A 12,602-nucleotide genomic window follows, 5' to 3' on the forward strand; every position below is an offset into this window, starting at 1 on the left:
ATGGGAATGCGGGGGATTGAAATATGCTGGGGGAAGATTGTTCCAGAGGATGTAAAGGTCTGAGCATGCTTAAAATATTCTCAGCACATAGTCTACTCCAGCAGAAATTATAGCAAAGCAAAAGCTGAAAGAAATGAACTTTCAGATAAACCAAATATGGGACATCAAAGAGATTACAAAACAGACTAGTAAACACACTAGTAAACAATATCATGTACACATTATAATGTATTTGGATGCAAGGAATAAATACATGCATAACCTGATTTGTTCATCGTGCCAATTCTACATATGACATTCCTTCTCGGCTAGTACTAACAATGGAAATTAAGACAGCGGACTCTAAGATACCAAAGCGGCTGGTCGTCTATTCAGACAAAGTGGACCCTTGTAACACAGATTTTGCAATACAGGCCTGATTCTGAAATATCAACACACATTGGGGGGTCCTCCAAATGAACCATTCAGCAACTAATTTAATGGCCCAGTATTAGCTCATACTGGGTCCCATTCCATAGGCTATTCGAATCACCACAAAGAATGTTACACACAGTGCAAGGTATTTGTCATTTTATATTAAAATGGTTACAATTTATTGCATAGACCATTGGTCCTATGTTTACAGAATAAAACAAACCACATAAATACATATGTCAATATGAAAGATGTATGCATACATCCAATGGCATTTTGTGATTGAATCATAAAACCTAAAGTGACACGGAAAAAATTCTATAGTGTGGAGTAAAGCGAGCACAAACACTATCTTCCTGGTCCTATCTGGCTAATAAGTCACAGATATCCTCCATAAAGCGGTGTCACCTATTTCTTGTTCTAAAATTGATTATACATGACAAAATTAATTATTCATGACCGAAAAAACACATCCCAGGTCTACGTCCATGGTGGCATCGTTGAACCATACAGCATAACTCGATGACATAGAGTGATGCAACGGACGTTTCGGCAGGACGTCAATTATACTGCCTTCATCAGGACCCCAAGGGAAATGGAGCTCTGTGGATGTGATAAATAATAAATTTACTGTCATATAAAAACATATTAAAGAGCCAGCAACCAAAAAACCAGCTGCTGGAAAAGTAATATGTAAAAACGCGGGGAGAAAGAGAACCTCCACTAACAAAACACCAAGCTACTGTGTGTAAGCAGAAAGCCACATCTAGCCAGAGGGGTGACATCTACATAAAAGAACCTCCACCTGAACGTGTCATTCACTATACCCTTCCCCGTCACTGGGCAAGAAAAGGGGGCAGTGAAAAGAATCACGATCAAAGAAAAGAGGAGAGAGGGAAATAAAAGGAAATTAATATTAAACCCCCAAATGATTGTGTGTGGTGATGCTATGCCCAATGAGCGCCCCAGCAGGCCGAGCCCAAGACTGTGAAATCCGCAGTGCCCAAGGTAGTGTATATAGAGGGCTATATAAGCCCTCAACTTACTTTAAGGGGTAGAACGATCCCCCAGGAGAATTTTTGCTGCCACGGTAGTGGCAAGGAGAAGGAAAAACCTCCAGGTCTGCAATTATGGAAACAAAACGACCAAGATACAATGAAACCCTTATCAAAAAGAGGGTGACAACATAGAAAGTGCTACCTGTCCACCCCTTTAATATGAGCGGGGCCACACAGTTGCTCACCTTAAAGGTCGGGCTGGGCATATCATAAGTAAATGTCCCTCTGGTGAGGGTCGCATTGGTCAAAAACCCATATCGCAAAATGTAGAGGTTCAGGACAAGTATGCAGTAAAACATCCTCAAGTCGCCGTTAGCAAGCTGGAGAAAGGGAAAGGAACAGAGCAGCCAGACCATGAATATAAATTTAAAGGATATGATTCTGAAATATCTGCATGTGCGCAAATAAGGAGATGCATGTGAGCATGCCATATTTGCACCAGCTGCCTAATCCCTGATTCACAAAGCTGAAAACTGGAAAAATCTGTAAGTAGGATTTAATTGAGTCAGCGATATAGAAAATTATAATAGGCTTTAACTGAAGGAGATGTTACAACATTAAATCAGGCCTTGGTTGAGAATAAAGGTTGTGAAGGAGGGAGAGCTAGTACACAGAAATAAGATTACCTTTTTGTCATTATCACTGACTCTATTAGACCCCAGAAACAACGTTGCAAGACATGAACGCAAGTGATATTTCTTGTCAGTATGAGCAGAGGAACATCACACAATTGTTAGTGTCAGGCAGGAGATAACATTCAGTGGCTTTAAATCAGAGCACAATCTTGTAACATGGAAATTGTGAATAACACATTTTAGAATTATTTTGAGATATGAAAGTACATCCAGTGGATTTAAGCCAGTATGTCCTCTTTTTGTGGCCAGCAAAAATACTAGTTGCAGAGAGAAGGTCTTATCAATCTTGGCAGGCAGGAGGAGGGAGATTACTTTTAGCGGATGTAAATCAGTGCACCAACTTTTACTGGCCAGTCCAATTCATTGTTGCGTGCAAAGCTGCGCATAACAAACCTTATTTATGTATTTTTTACGGTTTCTTGAGAAATTTTTTAATTCATTACACTGGTTGTATTAGATGTATAATAGAAAAATAAGAACATTTTACAACCATGCAAAACAAGAGCAGCGGTTCGAATAAAAGAATCCTAACAAATACATAACCGACAACAGAGTGATTACATGGCCTGTGGTAGCGGCCATGTAGTTATGGTTAAGTTGCTCATCTCATAGGAAGAGCACTTTTTGGGCAGCTTATAACTTTGCTCCCCCTGGACGAATCCTCACCAAACTTTGCAAAAAAGTATATGCCCACTCTGAATTTTTTTGCAAAGTTTGGTGAGGTTTGGTGAAGGGGGGGTCAAGGTCATGGGGGGGTCCCAAAATTTATTTTTTTCCCATAGACTGAATGGAGAGAAAATGTCTGTCACGCCTACAGCCCAAACCGCTGGACGGATTTTCAAATTTGCAGTAGGAGCAGCGGCCGGGTCCTGAAAGCGTGCTTTGTAAATTTGGTGAAAATCCGTTGAGTAGTTTTTTTTTAAACGACCAAAAAGTAGGTCTAAAAAAATTAGTGATATTTATGTCCACTCCGCGGACACACTTCCCTGTTCCCTCCGAGGACAGGACACCAATTGGTTAGTCGGCGTGCGTCATGTCGCTGGACATCCAACGTGTTCGCTAATTGGCTGGGATGAAGTGTGAGGTGCATCAGATTTTTGGTAATGCCCGCCATCTTGGATTTGCCGACAACCACCGGTGTCCGTGGACATCGCAGTAAAAAGATATTAAAAAACACAACATTGCACTTATCAAACTTATCAAATAGTCTCTGGGGAGGTGAGGGGTGATGAGGATGGGATGGAATATGTCTGAAAGCAGCAAAAAACGGGTGTTTTTCACTGCAAAAGTCCACGAACAGTTCAGATGTTCGCGAACAGTCCTGTGAAGTTCGCGGACACCTCTGCATTACAGGGTTGGGGAAAAGAAGTTCTTGGATGGCTTATAACTTTGGTGTCACTTAATGAAACTGCATGAAATCTTGCAATTATATTCCTGACCTGATCTCAAATGTGATTGCAAAGTTTGGTGGGATTCTGTCAAGAGGGGGCAAAATTAGAGGGGGGCTCCCAAAATAATGTAAAGGCTTATAAATGAGATGCAATTTGATGAATCTACACTTAATTTGGCAAACTGATGTAAATGTTTTTCGAAGTTTGTCGGGATTTTGTCATGAGGGGGCAGAATTAGAGGGGGTCCCAAAATATTGTAAAGGCATATAAATGTGGTGCCATTTAACAAATCTACACAAAGGTTTGCAAATAAATTATAGGTCTAGATACAAATGTTTTCGTAAAGTCTGAATGGATTTTGTCAAGTGGGGGCTAGGTTATATGACGATTGTATGTGCATACATTTCACACTTTTGAAAAAATAAAACATGGGTGAATTTCCAGCAAACTTGTGTAAGGAGCATTGAGAAGGACCTGAAAGCATGGTTTTGCAAATGTGCCTGTGGTTTTTTTTTTTTGACAAGTGTCATAATGTAGGTACAAAAAATAGTGATATTGTTACGCTCACCTGGTTCCCACGGGGGCGTCGACCGGAACTGAGCCACTGTTACTTCCACCAGCGTGACGTGTAGCGCTGAGATGACTGACTGGACTGGCCCGCTCAGCCTAGTTTGTCTGGCTCGCAAGAATATTCTTCTGCAAAGGAGAAGAGGAATTAACCACCCGTGGAATTGAGTGTGAACCCACCTTCCCCACTCCCGTTGTCTTCCCACTGATCACTCTTGATGTCCCCTCCTTAGTCTCACCTGATGGTTTGGAAGGATGAGCTCTCCATCCTGCGTCGACCCCAGGGGCGCGTTGATGACCAGTTACTTCACTGGCATAGAGGAATTGGTGAGTTCCAGTATTGACTCTAAAGTCCAATTGTTCATAAGAGTTCAAATGTCTGCTCTTCACTCTGTCCGATTCCTTGCAAGTTGCCGATTAATCCACTCGAAGATTTCCAAATGGCACTCGGTAAGATTCAGGTAAGTCTATTGTGTTTTTCCCCTTAGGGGCCGGGGTACGGCGATGAAGCAGAGTTGACTGTGCCGACCCGAGATGAGGTGAGACCCCCGTGGTAAATCGGGTAAGTTTTGTGGGGGGTAACTGGTATTGTCCTTGCTTTCTCCCCTTAGGGGCTGGGGTACGGCGATGAAGCAGAGTTGACTGCGCTGACCCGAAATGAGGTGAGTACCTCCCGTGGTAAATCAGGTAAGTCCTTGGGGGTAGCTTGTATGGCCTTAGAGAGTCCCCTTGCTCACCTTGCTGTCTTTGTCTCCTTAGGTGTCGGAGGGCGGCCGCGAGATGGAGAGAGCATGATGGAATGCTGAAGTACTGCCAAGCAGGTGAGTTCAGCGCCGCACCGTAGGAATGCGAAGCGATGCTTCAAAGACTTCTGTCTTTCAGTTCCGTGGTGAAATGGATCAGGATCCAGGTAAGGATTAAAGTTAAAACTCCTGTTCTAACCTTTATCCTTTTTGTCTTCTTGTTTCAGGAGTCCCAGGACTGAAGCGGGCGTGGCTGAAGACTGGAGCTGCTGAAAACACGGTGAGCGTTACGCTGCAGCAAGCAGAATAACGCAAAGCACGTGTGGCTGTCCGGGCGTGGTTTAAATAGCCTTGGAAGAAGATCCAGGTAAGTATTCTTCCACAGCCCCACCCAAGTAACAAAATAGTCCCTTCGGTAAAATAGTCTCTCCTAAGCCTCATTTGGTTTGAGTCTTCAAGCAGCATGGTCTGCCTCAGGTGAGTATGCAGCATGGTCTGCTTCAGGTAAGTTATCAATAATGAGCCTGGCGCCCATGGCGCCAGGACTGACTTTATCTTTATGAGCCTGGCGCCATAGGCGCCAGGACTGTACCCAAACAGCCCCTAACTGGGGCTTTTGGGCATGCTCCAAGTGGCATGATGCCTGCTTCCGGGGCTGTTGGGCCTGGTCTGGTCTTCCGGGGGCAGGCATCATGACAGATATACCTTTGGTGACTGAGTTGTAGTAGCCTGTGGCCATGGGCAGTGGCCAGATTTTGCGGGTCATGGAATAAGGTCATCATCCCGACAATCTGGCTACTTGCCATGACCACGACAAAACATGGGGTTAAATTGACCATGTCCACCTGGGACTGGCTTTGTGGTAAAGTTATTCGATATTGGGATAGATTTGAAAAGGAAGAAAAATGTGCTTGTGGTAATATGATCAAAGATTTCTCTTTTTGCCTCTGCAGGCTGCCATGGAAAGAGAAGCAGGCCCTGTATGGAACCCTCCCTGCCCCTTCCATGGTGGCCATCTTGGAAAAGTATTTTCCTTCCTAAACCGGGATGCCGGAGGCGTCCGGTGTAGGAACAAACATCCTTTTTTTAGCACCCCGGATTCCCACTTTGGGAACCTAGGGTGCTAAAGGCCTTCATACCCCATTACAGGGGCTGGAATGGGGGGATAATGGTCCAGAGACCTCGTTATACACCCTCGCTTCGCTTGGGATGATAACTTGGACTGCCGTGACGGTAGCTATCGATCCAGTACCTGGAACGGAGGATGAACGCCACAATATTTCCATTAGCATAACATAAAATGCAAATGGAAATGTTGGAAAATCTTAGTGAGCCTATGTACTTTACTGAGAAATATAACGTAGATGGAGTCTATATTTTTTTTAGTTCTAGTGATGTCATCAATGACATTTGTGATGTCATCTTTGATTTCCTGGGTGTTAGTCTTAGCAGTGTAGGGTGGTGGCACGAGTTATGGTTGCTTACCTTACCACAACTGGTGAATTTCTGGGGTTTTTCGGTTTTACTTGTAACCATAATGTCCCTTTAACAAAGGTTTTTCATTGAATTTCATAGGTTTTTATTAGTTCAACTTAACCATAACGTCCCTTTAACTTTAGTTTTTTCAGTGAATATATATATATATCACTGAAAAACCTTAGTTAAAGTGCAGTTAAGTTGTGCAGATTTAATGCAACAAAACCCTTGAAATTTAACGGATGTGGGAAGTCATGACAGCTTAACTCTGTGAATTCCCATTGATGTTCCCCATAATACCATTTTGTATGGCATTGAGAATCCCTTCTCTTATAATATGTATGTGCTCATGGACTTTGCAATGGGAACATGCCGAGTTATGCTGCTCATGACTCCCCACATCCACTGACTTTTAAGGGTTTTGTTACGTTAAAGCTGCACAACTTAACTGCACCTTAACTAAGGTTTTTTCTGTGAATTTCAAGGGTTTTGTTATACCATTTTTTAAACATGCCACTAGCCTTCGGCTGTGTCCATTGTATATGTGATCTCAATATGTTTCTTTTGGACCCACTAAATGGCCACGGCCGACTGCCTTTGGCCATGCCCACAGGATCGTTTAAAACACTACCTTTTCTTCCTGCTCACTAGCCATGGCCTTCACCTGTGATCATTGGCAACAGCCTTCGGCCGTGGCCCCTTTACATGCTACCACAACACCTTTCTTCCAGTCCCACTAGCCATGGCAAGTTTGCACCGTCTTCGGCTGTGGCCACTGCATATTGCTCCAATAAGTTCCCTAAATGGATCCACTACCCATGGCCTTTGGCTGGTGCCACAACACTAGGTTTCTTTTTGGCACACTAGCCATGGATTTCCCCCATGGGCTATGGCCCTGGCCAGTGGCCACTGCCTTTTGCCATGGTTCCTTGACATGTTACCCCAAAAGGTTTCATTGGGACCCACTAGCCATGGCCTTGGTCAATGGCCAGTGATCACCACTTTCCATATTGCACCATTCGGTTCCTTAAAGTAATCGAAGTAGCCATCGTCTTCGGCCACATCGATTACCCCCCCACATCACTGTAGCTGTAACATTCCTCAATGTATTTATTTATTTAATGTGTTATAGTTTAAACATAACCTTTACACATGTAAAATAAAGAATTTACATGAATTACATTTGTTATTATTACACAGCATGGAATACAAAGAAACAATCCCTGCAACAATGACAATCAGGCAATTAATAGTAAAGTGAATGATTTGCCAAATGTAACCGATCCAGAAATCAAATCTTTCAAGTAAAAATAATATTTTCCATTTGAAATTTACAATTTGAATTTACAATTTACAATTTAAAACCTTAATGAGTGTTACCAGTGCAAACCAGTTAGGAACCAGTTAGGGGCAGTCGTTTCAGGTTCCTTACATTTGATCATGTGACATTTTTAGTTTCATTGTGTACCCTTGTTAATTTGTTACATTACATTTAGTTGCTTCTATCAACCGTCAGTCTCGAGAGGCTTACTAAGTCATTTAGGGTTGACTGTTTCTACCTCTTTGTCCTGGGACTGTGTTAATAACCCATTCACTACCATCCAGATTCTGAACAAGGCCATATGTAGCCCCCTGTTGTAAGAATTGATGCAATGTTTCCAAAAAAGGGCTTCCTGGATTCTCTCCAGGTGATGGACATATTTTCCCAAATGGCTCATGTGAATAGTGCTCATTTTGGGGCTTTCAGACATAACATGCTTGATTGTTTCCCTATTAGAGTTAATACAGCAGCGGCGACAGAACAGTCCTCTTCGCTCAATGAAATACACTTACTGCAAATAACCCCAGTTATTCATAAAATAACCCTGGTTATTTATTCATAACATGTGATCCACGTTCATTCCAGATCCTGTTTTCTACTACAACCACGATTATGAGCAAACGTTTGAGCTCTGAACTTGGTACCCAGTCCACCCCCTGACCTCCTCACTTTACTTGATGTCCTCTTTCACCCTTGCTGCCTCTAGCCAGATGCCATTTCATCCTTTTTCCTCCTCCAAATTGCATTCTTTGGCTAACCCTGGTTATTTCAGAAATAGACCTGCTTATCTCTCTCATTGAAGAAAGGAAATGGTGGCTTTTTCATTTCCGTAAAAGCCTCTCTGCTGCAAAACACCATGGGAGATAGAGCTATAATTTTGGGAGAAGGGGGCACCCCGTCTCCGTCAAATATTCTAAATATTTTAACACCTACTGGACAGAATAACTCAGATCCCTCCCTGAAATCAAGTCAATTTTTTGTGCCCAAGTTGTTTTGTACCTGGTCCAATTGCATTGAGTGGTTTTTGCTGTACGGTGCACAGAACCTTTCACTTTTTCTCTATTGGGAAATAAATGGGAGTAGGCTGAAAATAGCAGTTGTTTATTTCTTAATAACATTTTCAGTTTTCTATTAGTCTTTCCCAAAATCTCTGGTCTGGGGGGACCCATGACAAGCTTTCTGTTTGCGAAATATCAGCTACATCTGGCATTCGTGTCAAAAGGTATTAGCAATTTAATTGTCGGGTTTCCTCTTGAAGGTGGTTAGGGATGTGCACCCCCCCAGACTGCAAAAGTTTGTAAAGATTTGTTAAAGAATACAAAAGTTATTAAGAAGAGAAAAATAAAACAAATTCTGAAGTTGCGTCCCACTTCCCATTTATTTTTCCCACATACAAAAAAACTCAATTTGTGCTGCACCGCACAGCCCAAACTGCTGGATGGATTTGGACCAGCGCCGAAGCAACTTGGGCATGAAGCGTTTAAAAGAGCCCTTATTGTGGTTTGGGGTTATTCTGTGCAGTCATTATTTAAATATTTGATGGTGAAGGAGGTGCCCCCTTCTCAAAAACAGATAACTATATCTTAGGTAAGTTGCCAAAACCAGGTTTTGTTAAGAAATGGAACAGCCGCAATCTTTGTTATTGCACAATGAGACGGATTGCTGAGATTATATGCAAGGTTTTTGGAAATAAAACACAGGACGAAAGCCATTTGCAGGTCAAAGAAATGCAAATGCCATCATCCTAGAGGAGGTGGAGGGGTGGCTAGAGGGCACAAAGTGAAATTTGGGAGTTGGATGGGGTCTAGGGACTGAGTTTGCAACACAAAGCTTTTCTGTAACCCCGGCTATATCCACAAATAGTCACATCTCAAAGCAAACTGTATCACAGAAACAGCGTCTGTTGTGGGGGGGAAAGGGAGAGGACAGGAGAGGTAAGGAGGCCTTCTGAGGGTTAGGGGGGGTGCTTTCATAGAAATGGGGGAAATGGGGGCACATTTTATTTGCAATTTCTCAAATATTTGTGGCTATAATAAACTACAGAGAACTGCAGCTCTCTGTAGTTCATATACAACATTTCTACAGATAGCAGAGATTATATGCAGTTCGGTACCCATCGCTAGAACAAAAAAAGTTTAATAAAATTAAAAAATATATTTTGCAGGTACAGTGATGTCAGGGTTGTAAATGCACAAGTGGGGGGAACTGGCACAGGTGATAGGGGCACTTGGTGAGGCCTTTGGGGGGCAAGAAAGCATTTTCCAGACGTTTTTCTGATATCTGTGGCTATAATCAACTACAGATCACCACGGCTATCTGTAGTACATATATAAAATGGCTACAGATAGTAGAGGTTATCTGTAGTTCTGAACCTGCGGCTAAACATTTTTTAAAAAAAAGATATTTTGACATGTACAGTGACATCGGGGGTGTAAAATCAATGGCCATGGTCAGTGACACAATAGGCAACCGGGTCTTCCATCCAGGCAGTAACCAGAGCAGATCTTGCTTAGTTTCAAAGCAAGGTAGGCACCAGGACAAGTTAAAAGACCACTTAGAGCAACGTGGCATGAGGGGACAAGCACCTTTCTTGCTTTGAAGCTAAACAGGGTCGATCCCAGTTACTGCATGAATGGGAGTTCCATATGCTGTGTTTGTTTTCTTATTTTTAAACATCTCATAACACAATAAGAAAACACACGGCATCCAAATTATTTTATTTAAAACATGCTAATGTCAGTCCTTCAAACTATTGCACTTAGAGACCATTCTTTTGCCTTTTACTGAATTGTATTCTGGTATTTGTAGTTTCCCGGTCAAGATAGAGGGAATAATGCCACAATTTCTGCCAAACATAGTTCGATAAAGATTTATATATTTGAATGGCAATGTGGTATGTGTACTTTTCAAGTTATCTTTATAAAGCAGAGTATTGTTGAAAGCCAGACGTGTGGGTGAGGAGAGGAAATGAGAGGTCAAGTAATTCATGAGTATTTACCCACAATGTGGCAAGGGAGTTTGCAATCCTGAACACTGGTGCAGTTATTTGCCCCTGATTATGGCTGATTTTCAGGGCACAAGTAAAGGACACATGTAGGTGGATAGTGTAACTTTTTTTTCAGAGGGCGGATGCAACCCCTTGTTCGTTGTGGCTATTAGGTGGCATTGAAAGCGCTACCTTTAAAGCCGGAAATATTGTCATTAAAATAAGAGTTTTAACATAAGAGCTTGAAATAGGGGCTTTAACGTAGGTGTGTAATGCAGATGATATATGAGGATGGATTTATGTAGTTTGGCTATGTGTCCCACCCCTTTCACGCCCCTTTCCAAGTGAGTTTGATAGGATTTTCCTCACATTCCCACTCATTTTCTCTCCAAACATGACTCTTGTTGCACTCTTTGGCTGAATTCGTATTCTGTGGTGAATTTGACAGCCATTTTTACATCCAAAATTGCAAACGTCACTGGTACTGTCATTTAAATGTTATTTTACTTGATTAATGATTTTACAAATATTTACTGCAGATTTTGTTATGTTATATATTTGAATGAATTTGGTTTTCAAAATTAAGACGTTACTGTTAAAGATACATGTTTTGTAAAATGGCTTTCAAATTTTCCATGCACTGATTTGTGGGTGGTGTTCCAATGTCTTGTGATGTAAACACGACCTGATTGAATATGTAGTTAGTGATGTCAGAAAAATGTGATTTGAGCTGTGATCTGTCTGTGTTTCTGCAAGTAAGCCATTGTGTTTCTATATTGGAAGCAAGCAGTAAAGCTGTGTGTTTGCTTAACATTTTGTAACTATATCATGGGCATTTTTTTGTTTCTTTTCACTGGGGGTATTGTGTGTCAAAGAGCTGACATGGGCATGAGCACCCATTATAACGTGGATGTGCTGTTGCATGCCCGGGTTTCATGCCAGGGTGATCTGTGTTTTTGAGTTTTAAACCCAGTCAACCAAAACACAGTGTGAACTGGGGAGAGTGGGGATGTGCTGAGAGTGAAACGCCCTTACAGTTTTTGGGTGCTTCTTTGAATCCTGGGATTATTAAATCCTCATCTTTCATTTATTATCCTTTTCCATTCCTACCTGCCTCCAGGAATGTAACGTTTACCAGATGTAGCCTCACACACCTTGAGGCATGGCTCATTTTTTTTTGCATGTATTTACAGTGTACATAACTCATAGGTATCTAGGCGCTACTTTCATTGTGGAAGGGCAAGTTATATATAACGCACTGATTTTTTCATTTTGTTTTTCAAGCGCTGGTCCGGGAGTCAAACCTGTGTTTGCTCAGCGTGGTCTTGCTTCCAAGACCTGCGCATTGCCACAGAGCTATCCTCCCACTCTGCCAGCTTACATACCTGCCTGATTTGACCGTTGCTCTTAGGTATACTGGTTGTAGCCCCCGTACCATGAAGTGTGGCTCTGCCAGATTACATACCTATCGGATTTGACTGTTGCGCTTATGTATATCAGATGTAGCCCCCATTCCATGAGGCGTGGCTCTGCCAGATTACACACCTATCGGATTTGACTGCTGCTCTTATGTATATTGGATGTAGCCCCCGTACCATGAGTCATGGCTCTGCCAGATTACATACCTATCAGATTTGACTGTTGCGCTTATGTATATCAGATGTAGCCCCCATTCCATGAGGCGTGGCTCTGCCAGATTACACACCTATCGGATTTGATGGTTGCTCTTATGTATACCGGATGCAGCCCTGCTTACGTTGAGGCAGGGCCCTGACAGATTACATACCTATCAGATTTGACGGTTGCTCTTATGTACACCAGATGCAGCCCTGCTTACGTTGAGGCAGGGCCATGACAGATTACATACCTATCGGATTTGACGGTTGCTCTTATGTATACCGCATGCAGCCCTGCTTACGTTGAGGCAGGGCCATGACAGATCACATAACTATCTGATTTGACTGTTGCTCTTTTGTATACTGGATTTAGCTCCCCATACCATGGCGCACAG

This window comes from Ambystoma mexicanum, chromosome 4q, assembly GCF_040938575.1.
Source record: "Ambystoma mexicanum isolate Mex_15411 chromosome 4q, UKY_AmexF1_1, whole genome shotgun sequence".
In the NCBI taxonomy this organism is placed as follows: Eukaryota; Metazoa; Chordata; class Amphibia; order Caudata; family Ambystomatidae; genus Ambystoma; species Ambystoma mexicanum.